The 12,864-nt window shown below is 41.2% G+C and overlaps 1 protein-coding gene across 2 annotated transcripts in view; it reads right to left on the bottom strand.

The window, feature by feature from the left end:
• EZH2 (enhancer of zeste 2 polycomb repressive complex 2 subunit) overlaps positions 1-12,363 on the bottom strand; it is a 50,305-nt gene extending 37,942 nt beyond the window's left edge. Inside the window, exons 1-2 of one of the 2 annotated variants that reach the window (XM_066191488.1) lie at positions 12,259-12,363; positions 10,629-10,694 (exon numbers count right to left, since the gene is read on the bottom strand). The gene's annotated coding sequence lies outside the window, so the exon portion shown is untranslated. The remainder of the gene's footprint in view (positions 1-10,628; positions 10,695-12,258) is intronic. The other variant, XM_066191462.1, reaches the window with a different exon arrangement.
• Positions 12,364-12,864: the final 501 nt, after the last annotated feature.

A 12,864-nucleotide genomic window follows, 5' to 3' on the forward strand; every position in this document is an offset into this window, starting at 1 on the left:
CCAGGTAATATGCAGCTCCAAAAAGCAGAAGGTCTGCTGCTATAAATAGGCATGCTTTTATTATGAGCACTCTCATTATAAGTAAGCTCCTATTATTGTGACAGCTATTTATCTGTAATTGCTATACGCAACACTAAAATACATTTCAATTAGTAGAATCCCTTCTACACTACCCTGTCACTACAGTGTTGTGGGGTTGTTTATGTACCAACAACCTGAAGATTTTGTCTCCACTGGAACTGCTGTTAAATCCAAGGCCAGTGTACTTTCTCCTTCCTGATACAAACAATTGTTATTAGCTTCTTAGCAATCACCTAACAGAATTTCACTTTGAAGAACAACATTTCAACCAAAACTAAACAGCACATTCATTTACCTGTTTGCTTTTGGAAGCTGATGACAAATACATCCCGGTGTACTTCTCAACTAAAACCAGGAAAGGAAGTGGGATCTTAAAATGGCATTCATTTCCTCTCTTCATTGTCTGTCTACACTATGTCAGCATTTCAGATCGACTTTACATAGCAAATATGGTAAGTTTGATTGTGCTCATCAGTTACCTCAAATTATATTTTTTCTGCACTCAAAGGATGCACAGTTATCTAACTGGGCCAAAGCTGTTCATGCTGGCATCATAAATATCCGAACTGGCAAGCAAGAAGCAGAAACATGAAACCAGAGGCAAGGGAAAGCAGAAAAACACCTCTTCTCTTCAATGCAAGCAAATCATTCCAGCATATCATCCACTTGTCTAAGACTACAACATTTATCTTCCACACCATGTAAAAACATATCGGTCACACTGTAGTTTTTTGTTCTTTACAGCACTTTGCACAATCAATGCAGTTAATGTGTTAAGTACTTCTACAGGAATAGCTTTCAGGAAGCTGTTTCCTTCTATCTCTTGATCAACTAAAGATTGCTCTGAAAAGATGTAGTCAGTGGCAAACAATAGCAGCAAACTTGTCTACATCACCTGCCAGTGCAAGACAAATGAAAAGCTACTGTAGGTTCCTTCAATTGCGTTTTGCCTCATACATCTCACATCCCACTACAACCACTCAACGAGTATTAGCACACGCCGAAGGCATCAAGGCATGTTCTATTCATTCTTACAAATATTCTTTTAGAATACCACATGTAAGCTCCCCAAACTCCTGAGCACACTCTTAAGAATGTGTTATACTTCTGTCTGGTTCTGGGCCTTAACAAAATTAGACGAGTCACTCAGAGAATTTCAAGCCCTACATAATGGATTTAACTCCCAGAATAGCTTGCTTTTCCTACACAAATTTGAGCTAAACGCAGACAATCACAGAATTTGAGCACCGTTCTAGCTCTTCTACTGAAACATGCTAATCTATGCTGAAATGAAAATACAAGAGGCAACAGATAAGACTCAGTAAGGGATTTCATTTCAATATAGGAAGGAAATTCTTCCCAGTGACTGTGGTCCAGCATAGGAATGTATTAAACAGAAGTGCCAGAATCTCTACTCTTGAAAATACTTTAAAAGTGGTCTATGATATGAAAATACAATTTCAGTGTTGGCCTAACCCAAGTGGGAGACTGGATCAGGTGACCTCTAGGTCTAAAACTATTCCACGAGTCAACACATCTCTCAGCTGGGCCCACCATCTCAAAACAAGGACCACACTATTTCTAAAGCTCATGCCAGAGAGGTTTGTTTGCCTTTTAAATTTCAGTTAATATTCAAAAGATGAAAACAATCAGCGCTAACACTCTTAGTATTTTAATCTGCTTCAGACACAATGTGAAAAACATTACCATGAAAGGAACAATAATTTGTGAATTAAAATGCTTAAGGGCTTAATCAGACTAAACTCTTGAGTTTGGTGTGCAACCACTGATTCTTACAATCAATAGAAACATTAGTCTCCTTGAACAACTCCATCAACTAGCTAGTTCACACACTCCTTTCCACTACTACTCCATGTGTAGGTTCATTTGAAAGATGCCTTGTCTTGTTAACAGTACAGTTCGAACTTTCAGCTCTCTCTCTTGGAAACTGTAATTTAAAAAGACAGATAGGAAAGCTCTTCACTAAATAAGAAAGCAGTCTAACTAGAATGCTTTTACTGAACATTATGTTTAAAATAAATAAAAAGATCACATATAAGGGCCGCTATTTTCAAATTAGTTGTCTTCTTATCCTAATGGGGTTCTGCTTCTCTTACAGCCCAACCTTTGCGCCTTTGAAGCGTCACTCTTTTCAGACCTTTTACTTTCTGCCATTTAAGTCACTACAGCCTTAGCTTGCACTTGGCATACTTAAGATCAGAAGGCTGCTCTCTACCCTGGTATATCAAATGGTTGGTTGTCTTTTGGTTCAGGGTTTGTTTTAGCTTTTTTTTTTTCTTCCTTTTTTTTCATTTTTAAACTTAAACATATTCTAGAAGAAACCACTAAGTGAGTCGAGTGGTACACACATTCACAATAAGCAACTATTCTATGATTTGCTTCCCCAAAACTTGAAACATGTGACGCCTCATTTATTTCTTCCTAAACACACTGTCTTTTTGGGCCTTGTTACTACCCCACTAGCTCTTTAAGCTAATAGCCCCCAGTAGATACTTCAAGATACTCAAGACTAATGATATAATTTCCTGTGTCTTTTGAGTAAGAATTTCAGCTAATTTCAAAACAGGCTTATAGAAAAAAAATCCCCATTTCGTGGCAATTTCACACCTGGCCATGATGTGCTACCTTGATCTATCATATACAAAATGACTATGTACAGCCTTCTCTCTTACAGCTATGTATGAGTGGCCATCTCCGTGAACTAAGAGTACAGTTTCATGACATATTTAATCCAATTAAACTACTTATTTGTAGTAGTACTACTATGAAACTAGCTTATAAACTATAAGGGTTATTACTTTTATTTGCAAGAATATTTCCCAAACCAAAACTAGTTACCACTGGAGGGGTTATTAAAATATTATAACGTAGGCAATGCCTTGAATCTAAGCTAAGCAGTGTGTCAGAATTTCCTCTAAATGGCTGATTTTTAGCCTGTGATAACAAGGCTGATGAACCCTTCTGCATATATACTCTACAGGAACATCTGATGCAAATGGCAAACACAAACCAAATGTGACATGGTTTACTGTCTGCTAAGTTATGTGTATGATCTGCAACAGATTCATGAAGGACTACAAGCGCTCTGGTATTATGAAAAGCTCCAGTATGTACATATATTCTGTAAAAAAATAAAAACCTTACAGATTAGGGAAGTCATTAAAAAGAAAATTACTAGGGAGAAACACCACTTAGGGCTGTGTCAACAGAGAGGAGCCCCTACCCAAGTAATGCCATTGCAGCCAACCATCCTTCCAAAAACTCACTGTCACTGCTCTCTGCTCCAGTACGTAACATAACTACATACCGTATTTTACAGCAGCTACAATCCTGCACTGTACACCTAGACGTTGCTAAGGAATGCTCCTATCTTAGATATTAGGAATTCTAACCTTCATGCCAGATTTGGTAGGAGCACCTGTTTCCCCTCTGTATATTTAACTCCTGACTTAGGCTTGCCTTGATCACAACATGTACTTTCCTTCATCAATTATTGTTTCCAGTCTGTTTTTAACAGTTGAAGTAATCTCTCCAAACACAGTTCCTCATTACTGCCCAAACTTACCAGACAAAAACTGCCAGCTTTGACTTTCAAGCATCACCCCTACTTTATGCTGGCATTGCTACAAAAAGAAGCCCTTTTACTTGCACCTGTGCTATCATTTCCCTCCTGACAGCAGGAGCATTTTTGCAGCCATTGACAGAAGCAAGGAAGTTCTCTGGCTGAAAATACCTTGCTGCTTTTGACTGAAGAAAGTGAGCATCCAGTCGTTCTGGCCCCACCTAAAGACACTGACCCATGGCCTTAGGCATTCCAATTTTCAGCTCCTTGTGACAGTACTAAATGCCTACATCTGCAGATCAGCTTCTGGATGTGCTCAGTTCATACTACTTATTATTTGAAACGCACTCCTCACTTAGTAAGCCAGAGCAGTTCAGTTTTACTGACATACAAGACAGGAGGGAAACATGTCAGCTCGAGGGCTCACAGAACTCAAGTTTTCTTCAATCATGCTCCCCATCTGATTTCTTTTTTTAAGTACAAATATTAGTTTACCTCCTACAGCATTTTATTTCTTGCTTTCTCCCCTAACAGTTCATTCACATACATAGTTTAACACTGTTGCATTAAAATCTTTCTCAGGAGTTTCTATCATTATTATATACTGACCAGGCTGATATCAAAAACTCCCACAGACAAGAAAGAAAGAAAGGAAAGAATGAGGAGTCAAGAAGCTCTTGGATATTAAATAGAAAGAAATGGTGCTTCACTCCCTTTTGCTTCCTGGAAAAACATGAGAAATCTTAATTTATCTTCTTGCTCTTTTAAAATGAGAATCTTCTATTTTTCTACATTAGAAAACCAGCAAAGCTAAGCAACTGCCAGTATTCAACACCGCTTATTCTTTCTGCCAACACATTAAAAACTTTGCAGCTCAGAGTTTATAAGTAACTCTTGATCTTCCAGAAGCATTTCAGAAAATAATCAAATTTATGTTCCTTAACATCTAAAATAATTTTAAACAATCTGCTTCAGAAATTTGAATAATAATAATTAAGAAAAGACAAAAGAACTTATCTGGTCATGACAAAACCCCAAATAATTTTAAAAGTTTTTGTAACTAATTACAGGTTGATTTAAACATGAAGTACCTGAGCAAGATCCCACAACAGCACTGTTCTAGAAATCAAGCTTATTTCAGATTTTCTGTGAGACAAAGAAGGAGGGCATCAATTTGATGACTTCTTTTTTCCTAATAGCACACTGCCTTCAGATTTATTTTGACATTATCTCATTTTGTGGGAGTTCTTCATTTAGAACATTTACTCATCAAGAAACACCGGTATGGATGCTTCTCAGTTTCATTCTCTTCAGCAGAGAAAAAAATGTTATGTCTGTTAATAAGAAAACAAGATTTCAATACAAATAATTAGTTTTTCAATACATTTCCTTAAACAAATACAACAGTGGAATACAAAAAGTAACTAACTCGACATATTTTGTATTGCGGTAGTCCTTAAAAGAAAAAGATAAATCTGTACTGGAATGTTCTATTTGTATAAGCAAGCCTGCAACTTTCAAAGCTATTCTTCCCTTCAAAAAAAAAGAAAAAAAAAATCTTTCTGTGTCCCCACTTCAGGATTTAGAGAAATAAAACCAGACATGAAATCATTACTGAATACCATTCAAGGAGTAAGAGTAACCCATTTAAAGGAAAAAAACTTCCGAATTCCCTATATTACCACTTTCTTCCAGCACATTTCAACACTTGATACTTTTAGAAAAATACCGGTTTGGAAATAAAAATAAGAAGTTCAAGTACTTGTCCACTTGGGTGGGGGGAGGGGAAAGAGAACAAGGAGATCATACCAAATATTTCATATTAAATACTGAACCAAAGTGGCAGTAATGAAACTGACTGACATCTCACTTCACTTTGGGCAACATGAGCAGAACACCATGCAGCAGGTAATGCAACTATTTGCTTTTCACTTGAATATCTGCATCTATAAATACTTCTAACATTTGGATGAATGAGTAAGATTATTTGGCTCAAAAAACAAATAAAACATTTAAAAACTCCAAGCAGCAACCACAGCAACAAAAAGTTTCAAGCCCGAATTTGATCATACTTTTTACAAGTTACAATTAAAACCATCCCACGCTCCTCACAGCAAACCAAGCCTGGCTATTTGTCAGGAGAAAGCAGAGTTTTATGCATAAAACGAGCTTCACCTTTGAGTTGCTCAAATGCGTACCTCCAGAATTTCTCTTCACACTCATTCACAGACACCCAGAGGAGCTGGATGACTCCCACACACATTCCAATTAACCTCTGTTGCCTAACACCTCTATCTCTTAAAAACTTAGCTTTTTGATATCCTGGATAAATCTGGCAGAAAAAGTAACACTTGCTGGGAACACTTAAGACACGTCTCCACAGGCAAAATAATTTATGATGTAAATTGTAAAAGCACAGATTACTCTACCTGAACTTGTTTTGTGGACACACCTTTTATACTCTAAAAACTAAAATAGTCACAGGTTCTTCTGTTCAACCTGTACTTGCAAAAGCAACACACACTCCACACAGGAAAAACCCTGATGCACAACAATTTAGGTTCTATAGTTATTCCATACTCTTTCCCTGCTTAGTCAAATAGCCTAAACTTTAAAAGACATTACACTTCCACATATGCAGAGCTTACTGTAGAGAAGTCTGGCAAATTTGAAGCTGAACTGGTATTTGCCATTTGCCTGAATAATTCCAAAATGAGCTTCAAATGACGAAAGTAACCATAAGAGTTATTAGAAAAACGATCATTTTTAATTTCACAAAATAACTGGGTCTAATGTATAGCATCCTTGTACGGTAAGGTATACAGCAATAAATCCACCTGCACATTGTATTAGGAGCTGCTTAAAAAGGAAAAAAAAATACACAGATACTACCTTTCCAGAAGCTTGACTAAATACAGAAAACTAATTAGAAACAGTTTATCTTGAAAAAAAAAAAAACCAAACAAAGAAAAAGCCAAAACAAAACAAAACAAAACAAACCCCACCATGCAACCCCAAAAAACTGCCACCCTTCAGTGAAAAAGAAAACATCTCCCTTAGGCTGTGGAAGAGAACTACAAATACTAAATAAGGTCTTTGGACTTTATGCCTCCCAGTTTCAAAGCAACCATGCACTGAACACCAGGAATGGTTAAACTATGTTAAGAATAAAACAACATATGTCGATCTCTTCTTCCAATAATTACTGGATTTAGCTTTGCACTAAATACATTGGCAATAAATACTCACTAGAAACACAGCACAAACTAGTGGACGTACAACAGGAAGAAGTTACCACAAAGGACAGAATTTATGCTGTCCTGGTTATATACTGTAACACGAAAAGAGAGACGATAATAATGACTTTAATCCATTTGCCATGGTGCAGTTCCACGGGTAAATCAAGTATCTATAACACACATCCAAACGACTTCTTACAGAAGCAGAAAAATGAATTCCAGCTCTAGAATTTTTTATCTTATTAGTAAAAACGAAATTAGACTATGCACCAAAAACATAAAGCTTGCCAGATCCACTCAGGCTAAGAAACATGGAAAGGAAACCAGCACACATTAAAAAAAAATTTAAATTATATACGAGTTATAAGATTTGAGTTTCCTTCCTTTCAAATACTTTGTTTCTTTAAATTACATCTGATGGCTTTGGGATTTAAACTGAACATGCAGGCTGTGAATAGAGAATGCATGGCAGGAAAAACTGAACTAACCATGTAAAAGGCAGAATGGAAAGGAGCCAGATACAACAAAAAACTGACAAGGGAAATAGGCCTGGTTCTAGATCAAAAAACAATTTAAAAATATAAAGAAATCATACCCTCCTGTAAAGATTTATTTTCAGTTCATATCTAAAAAAGCCTAGGATGTGAACCGCAATTTGTACTACTTTGCTTGCATAATTATACATACAATGTTACTCAAGCAGGCACCATATGTATATACAGAAAAAGAAAACTAATAGCAAATTCTGGAGTATACTGTAATTGTGTATCAAGGAAGTCTTTATTTGCACACAGTAAGGCACCAGTTTTACCTCATTTGCTAATGAAATCATATATATCCCAATTAGAACATTTAGAAGTACTACATCACATTTTCAAGCAAATGACAAGATGGTGCTGATCCACTCACATCATTACACTGTTATTTTTATCCACAGCATTCAGATCACGCGCAGTATCTATCTAAATGTCCAAATGGCCTTCTTACCTTAAGAGTACTACTGATTTTAACACTAGATAGGAAACAGAAAAGGCATTATAAATCATTCCAAGTCAACAGCAGCTTTCACAAGTAGAGCAGAGGAACATTAAATGAAAAATCCTATGTCCAAGCTTCATCCAGGTAGCCAAAAGCTTTCTTAAATTAGAGTGTGATCCATGCTAATTTGGGGGTGAGCATTGTTTGTTTATATTTTTGTCTGGACACAGCAGGGACATTATTAGACATCCTCTTCTCTCCCAATAATTTTAAATTACAATCAATTTACAAACCTGTGGCTAAATTATTCATTATATATTTAGAAATTCCTTTCTTCTTTAGCATTTTTAAGAGAAGCTTAATTTGTCAATTCTATGTGCAAATTACACCTTTCAGTCTTCTTCTTAATACTTGCCTCTACTCAAGTTTACTAGTGTTACTTTACCTCTTAATTCAGAACCAAGTCCACAGTCTGACCCATCTCAGTGGAAATCTAGGTGTACAGTTAGAAAAAGACTGTGACAATCAAACTGCCTACTACTATCAGTTACAGAAGGCAGTATGTTTTAGAAAACTTCCCTGTTTCTTGCTTGGAGCTCAACAGAACCATCCCTCAATAAATTTTATTTTTAGTTTAACCTCATCCATAAACAGACCTAGAGAGCATCATCCCAAAGTCTTTAACTGATCTCTGTGAGAACAGATAGGATACCTACTTAGTAATTCTGTACATTGTTTTCCTTTTAATCTTTAGCTCAACAAAACCCTTGGGCATATACTCAGAGCTGAAAAACAAACCTGAGCATTTGATTAACTTGTAACAAGTGTTGTCATCACCCTCCTGTGAAGCATCCCTCTGTCTTCTGCATACAATTTATACAAGTTTTTGCTGGTTGGGGTACATTTTATACAAGAGTTTAGCTTGCCTCACAGTTCTCCTCGCAGACATAGCTACTTTAACTAAAATTATTCCTTAAACTAAGTCAGTGCAGGAGTAACTCATCCATTTAAAGACTGACTTAGCCACTCCACAACAGTTGTACAAGTCATACACTTAGGTGTTAAATGTGTAGATACATTTAAAGATAGATACATTTACAGATGCTGTCTTCAATCAGACACCACTTCAACGGGCCCAGCACAGCTCTCCATGGACCTTGCTGACGGAAGGAACAGAAGGTTGGAAGCAGCTTCAACATTAAAATAAACCTCCTGTTACTGTACCACAGCTTCTGTTAACAGTGGTCTTGTTTGTTAATGTAAGCATTACGCAAAACGCCTCCATCAAATCATTAAGAATTGCATTTACAGTATGCAGCCCATTTCCTTCATTCTTTAAAAGAATCTGGTAAAGTGAATTTTGCTTGGATAAGTAATATTGCCAAAATTACTTTATCGACTCAGTGAACTTCCTTGCTTAGCAAAGGCCAGGTTCTGTTTCTGAGATTTTCAGCATCCCTGCTGGGGAAAACGTTATTCCCCCTAAAGCTTCACGGGTACTTTTCCTCAAGTCAGCTAAGATCCATCTGTAAGTACTAACAGTAGAATTACAGAGCTTCCAGATTACAGCCAACACTAAAGTTTTTCCATAGCACTTTTGCTCAAACACAACGTAAAGCAGACATTTATTAAATGTGCCTTCTGTCAGCATTGCAGCCATTTTTAAAAATAACTCTCACTGTTCAATCACGCAAATATAGAACCATCACCTAAAACTGTTCTTCAGTTTAAACATTACAGCTGTGAACTTATGAAAATGCATCCACGATCTATACAGCTAAGGGAGATGAACTGTCTTGTGAATGGTGACAGAACCCTTCTTTTGCCTAATTGCAAGAGGAATTTTAGAGTGCACCAACTTTCCTGGGAGCACTGGTGGCCTGCACTGGATTCTAGATGTAGCTTATTCTGACATAAACTGCTTTACAGAAAGGGGCTTGCACTCTCTCTACATCTAATACAGCTCATGCATTCAATAATGCACTAAAAAATTCCCTTCTCCCTAAGCCAGTTTCTTTACAGATACATTTTTACATTTCACCTATGAAAGTCGCAACATTACAAACAAAAACCATCTTGAAACCATCTTCAAAGAAACCACCATATTTCAGCTTGTTGGCAATTTTAGCAAGAAAGGAAAAAACACAGCAGGGGAGAAAGAGTTGAGCTTGAATTTCAAGTCTCTGGCCTAAGTTTACACACCACTACTTTGGCTCATTTTAAACTGAGTGGCGACATTTTGTAACTTTTTTGAAGGTGCAGATTTCCAGTGTCTGTCACTTTTCAAGGTGAAATTACATATTTTAAAAAATCTATGAAAGAACCCAAAAGTTCTTCCCAATTTTTCTCCTAAATTAAAGACTTGAATCCTTCCAAAGTTCTAGACAAAAATAGCAGTTGGTATCTCAGAGAACATTATACTGTCACAGACTTCTTCACAGGTTGTTTAACTTTAATTGTTACTTTCATTTCTCATGAAGGCAGAGGAAGGAAAAAAATATTTTTCCTTTTTTTCTTTTTTTTTTCTTGTAAAGGAAACTCCAGAACACGAAATGCGACGGTTTTTATCCAGTACTTCATAAAGTACTAGCTCTTAAAAACATTCAAAACATCAGAGAAAATTTTTGAGTCACATCTCCTAAAATACTGGGAGTGTGTTTTCTGAAACTTTGTCGCTTTCAAATATTCATATTTTAATAATCACTAATGAGACTAGTTATAGTACACTATGTACAAGAAATACTCACCCTTCTGCAGATGCTTTATTGTTACCACAAATAAACACTCCCCGGACTCTCAATTTGATATAGACACTGGGGACAAATAAAGAATGACCTTTAATTTTTCATAAATTGCATAGAGGATCTGAATGTGCCAGCCCCTAAAAAAAAATATTAACCTATCTATGAGAAAAATCCTCACTTAGATGTGAAGATTACACTAAACGTGCTGGTAAAAACTCTTCACTGAAATCTGTATTAGTAAGAACCAAACTCACAATAGCTGAAACCAGAGTTGGTACACTTAAGCAAAGACAAACCTATCTTGCTAGAATTAAATTACCTTCCCCAAACTGTTAAATGCTTTTCATCAGAGAGAACAAGAATCTGAAGTTCCAGCTTTAAAAATGTAAAACACTTTTCTTTTGCTCCAATAAAATCAGTGTGGTGCTTTGTAAGTTAGAAATAAGCACCTCGAGTAATGTACAAGTTTGTTATCCCATTCCTGCCGCACATTTGTGCAAGCACTGCTTTTCTTTCGTGTAAGAATAACCATTTTGGAATCACCACGAAGACCTGGCAATGTTAAATAAATGTGCATGATGCCACAACACACCAATTTTTTTTTTTTGATTGGATAAAGATCCAACCACATATTTGTTGCTCACGGACGGCTCAGCCCAGTACCCTCCTTCGCACCTCCCCAGACACCTTAGATTTTAGGTGCTCCGTATCGCCGTGCTTGGCGACATTAGACCCAAACCCCCAGAATTTTCAGCTATTTTTGAACTTTCTCGCGGGGCTCTGGTAGATCGGGATCGCACGGTGTCCTCCACGATTAGGAAGTTCGCCGGAGCGGCCGCCAGACTGAGTTCCCCCCTGGCCCCTCCTGAGCTCCCTTCCTGAGCCCGGAGCGCCGCAAAGCCGGGGCGGGAGTCCCCAGCCCAGCCCCGCCGTGCCGCGGGTGCGGGCGGGCGGCCCGGGGCACGCTCAGCCTCCCCGTCCGGCTCGCCCCGGCTTCCGGGAGCCCGGGCGGACCTGTCCCAGCCACCCGGGAGGAGAGAGACGAGCTGTGTGCCGCGCTGCCCACGGCGGGCACAGGGATTTCCCCCGCCCGGCGTGGGCCGGGCTCACACACACACACACGCACACACACACACACACACACCTCCCTCTGCCCGCGCCGGAGCCGCCGCCGCGTGCCGCCGGCTGGAGCGGAGAGGAGGGGAAGATAATCGCCGGGTCTGCCCCCTGTTCTCCCTCTCGCCACCCGCCCGCCGCCCCCCGCCCTTCGGAGGAGTGACGGCGAGCTCGCCCCCAGCCCGGGTCTGCGCCGCGCCGGGCGGGGATCGGAGCCGCCGGCCGGGCTGGACGGAGCCAACTTAGACAAAGGGCACTCCAGACTCCATGTCTCCCCCCTCCAGCTGTCACCGGCCGGGAGCGCGCGTGTCTGCCCGCCGGCGCCCGGCGGGAAGGGGACGCGGGGGGCGGCTGTTCCTCAGGAGCCGCCGCCGCTGCCCCCATCCTCCCCTCCCTCCCTGCCGCCCCCTCCCCTCCTCCCCTCCCCCATGACAAAGGACCCGGGTATAAATAGCCGCTCCCGGCGCCGCCGCCGCCTAAAGCCCGCGAGGTGTCGCTCGCTCGCCCGCTCACTCACCCGCTCCCCCGCCGCCCCGGCTCCGCGCCGCCGCCGCTCCCGCCGGTGCCGCCGCCAGCTCCGCTCGGCGCTCCCGCTCTGCCTCCCTCCGCCTCCGGCTGCCGGATTCACCCTCCCGGACCGAGCGCCAAACACGCCGGCCCAATCGCCATCGCGCTCATTGGCGAGGGCCGAGCACCGCCCCCATTGGACGGCCGGACGCGGCCGGGGCCCCGCCGGGCCAATCGCGCGCCGTGGGGGGCGGGGCGAGGGGCGCGGCCTCGCTCCCCACGTGCGGGGGGGGGGCAGGGAGGGGTGGGGAGAACTCTTTGTTCTCGCGCTGCCCGCGCGGGGGGACGGGAGGCTCGCGCTCCCCCCGCTCCCGCCGCCCCCCGCCCCCCGCGCGCCTGGCCCCCCCGCGCCGCGCGGCGGGGCCGGGCCCGGGGCTGCGCCGCGCCGGGGAGGCTTGAAACTCTCCGGCCGCCTCACGTGGAGAAGGGGGGAGAGGGAGGGGAAAGGGGAGGGAGGCAGGCGAGAGAGGCAGGCGAGAGGATTGGCGGGCACCGGGAGGGGCCGCGCTCCCGCTCGGCGCCGCTGCCGAGTTTGAATCGGTCCGAGAGCGGGAGA

This window comes from Chamaea fasciata, unplaced genomic scaffold (genome assembly GCF_029207755.1).
Source record: "Chamaea fasciata isolate MVZ Bird 193981 ecotype frontalis unplaced genomic scaffold, bChaFas1.0.hap1 SCAF_1, whole genome shotgun sequence".
NCBI lineage: Eukaryota > Metazoa > Chordata > Aves > Passeriformes > Sylviidae > Chamaea > Chamaea fasciata.